The sequence below is a fragment of the Lutra lutra genome, chromosome 9, assembly GCF_902655055.1.
Source record: "Lutra lutra chromosome 9, mLutLut1.2, whole genome shotgun sequence".
NCBI lineage: Eukaryota > Metazoa > Chordata > Mammalia > Carnivora > Mustelidae > Lutra > Lutra lutra.
This window is the reverse complement of record NC_062286.1, coordinates 4929429-4931813: the sequence shown is the minus strand read 5'-3', so window position 1 is coordinate 4931813 and position 2385 is coordinate 4929429. Positions and strand designations below refer to the sequence as shown.

General features: G+C 43.1%; 1 non-coding gene across 1 annotated transcript; it reads right to left on the bottom strand.

Annotated features, from left to right (window-relative positions):
• Positions 1-1997: 1997 nt before the first annotated feature.
• Positions 1998-2103, bottom strand: LOC125110142 (U6 spliceosomal RNA). Its single transcript, XR_007130473.1, has one exon. It is a non-coding gene; the product is annotated as a U6 spliceosomal RNA (small nuclear RNA).
• Between the last annotated feature and the right edge of the window lie 282 nt (positions 2104-2385).

The window sequence follows — 2385 nt, the reverse complement described above, 5'->3', positions numbered from 1 at the left end:
TAGCTCCCTCCTAACACTTTCGTGAGGTGGGAGAATGTGACTACTCATCGAGAAAGTAAGAAACGTGTTACATGTATTGGGTTTTTTCTGGGAAGCTGAGTCACAGAGAGTTGGTGCAGGAGGTTATGGAGACCAGACCTTCAGGGATTCACCTGTAAGAGGGAGAGTGAGGGGAGGAGAACTGGGAAAAGTTCACCGCAATGCAGTTAAAACAGAGCCTTAGGTGATCCTATAAGGGCTCCTGGAGCTGGGATGGACCATCAGATTTGTTCCAAATTGGGTCAAGAGCTGTCTGTGTTTCCCCTTGTCAACTGTCACCTGAAGTGAGCCCCTTTAGGGCGAGGACATTTCCCCTGGGCTGGATGGCTCTCTTTATAGGACACAATCCATGGGCAGGCATGCAGGGTGATCCATTGGTGCCCAACTCTCCAACAGCAGGGATAATGAATGCTTCAGACCCCCCAGGGAATTCTGGGCAGCAGACCACTGCATCCAGTGCACAACCGCAAGCTGAGGTCCTCTGAGGCCCTCGCCCACTTTTCTGATCCTGCCATTCCCGTCATCACTGAGTGTGAAGATGGTGAGTAGGGAAGGCAGAACCATGTCACTAAGTCAATGCATAAAAAGCAGCTGTTCTGGAGAATTCTCCAGTCCATGGTGGGCATGGCCTCAGTGAGAAGCAAACTTGTGTTTTACACCGTTAAGATTTGCTTTTCTTACCACACTGTAAGCCTGGCCCAAACTGACCAAGTCAATACCTCAAAATGAATGTGTACAAAACCAAGTTCCTGATTCCCCACCTCCTCCAAACCTACTCCTTTCCGCTGTCTCCAGGATCTTAGTTAATGGAAATTCCATTCTTCCAGGTTATATGTTAAAAACTCGGGTATAGGGACGCCTGGGTGGCTTAGTTGGTTAAGCAGCTGCCTTCGGCTCAGGTCATGATCCCAGCGTCCTGGGATCGAGTCCCACATCGGGCTCCTTGCTTGGCGGGGAGCCTGCTTCTCCCTCTGCCTCTGCCTGCCATTCTGTCCGCCTGTGCTCGCTCTCTCTCCCTCTCTCTCTGACAAATAAATAAAAAAAATCTTTAAAAAAAAAAACAAAACTCGGGTATAACACTGAGTCTATTACAAAGCCAGTTAGTGGCTCTTCCTTTAGGATTGTCAGGAGTTACTGGTCTCTCACAATGCAGCATTACTGCTGCTCCGAGCCACAGACATTTCTCTCCCTAATTATTGCCGTCATTCCCTAACCGATATCTTCCTTCTGCACTCACTGCTCTCTCTCTCAGCAGGGAAGACAGGGGGATTCTATAAGACAATACTCTGCCTCAAACCCTTCAGAAGCCCCATGTCTCTCAATGTAAAAGCCAAATCTTTCAAGGAGCTACAGGCATTCTGTCATCTGGCCCTATGTTACTTCCCCAACCTCATCTGGCATCACATTCCAACTGGCTCAAGCAGTTTTACTGATTCCTTGCACAGTCAGCACACCCACCATGCCTCTCACTTACAACATTTGTGCTCACTGTCCCGCCAGCTAGCCACTAGATCTTTTACTTCCCTCAGGGCTCTACTCAGATGTCATCTTAATACTGAGGTCTTCCTTCATCACCACAAACTTTTAAAAGAATACATCGAGCAATCAATTGTGCTTTAGTGTTCTCTAGAACATACCGCATCATGAGACATATTGTAAATATTTTTAAATTAAAAGGTTAGCTCTGCAAAGGCAGGACTTTCTGTATTACTCACTGCTGTATCTGCTGTACCAAGAGTAGCCACTCTCCACTGAATCTGTATTTGCCGAACAAGTGAATTGAATATATGAGGTTGCTCATTAGTACTAATGGTGTATAGATTATATTGGATTTTCTATGGAAAACATATTATATTTGCATATTACATATTACACTTTCTGTGGAAAATATATTACATATTACATTACAAAATATATTACATATTACAGAGCAATTTTACCTCTTACTTAAATCTTTTAAAAAAATTATATAACAGTGAATTTTCATGTCATCCTTTCTCAGGGGCCATGCTCATCTTCTCTGTCTTGTTCCAATTTTAGTCTATGTACTGTCAAAGTGAGCTCTGTTACTTAAATCCTAAAATCTCTCTTTGCTTTGCTTTTTTTTTTTCTTATCATATTGCAATGGCTAAGATTAGTAGTTCAACTCCTGAGGGTTTTTTTCTATGAAAGAGAGCTGAATTTTATCTAGTTATTTTTTCTGAATCTATGGAAATGATTGGTTTTCTAATAGTTTTGTGGTTTTCTAATAGTTGATTAATTTTTTTATGTTTAACCATCCTTAGATCCCTGTAGTAACCTGCTCGATCTTTGAAATCTATGTCAGAATGCAGAGCTCGAGAGACA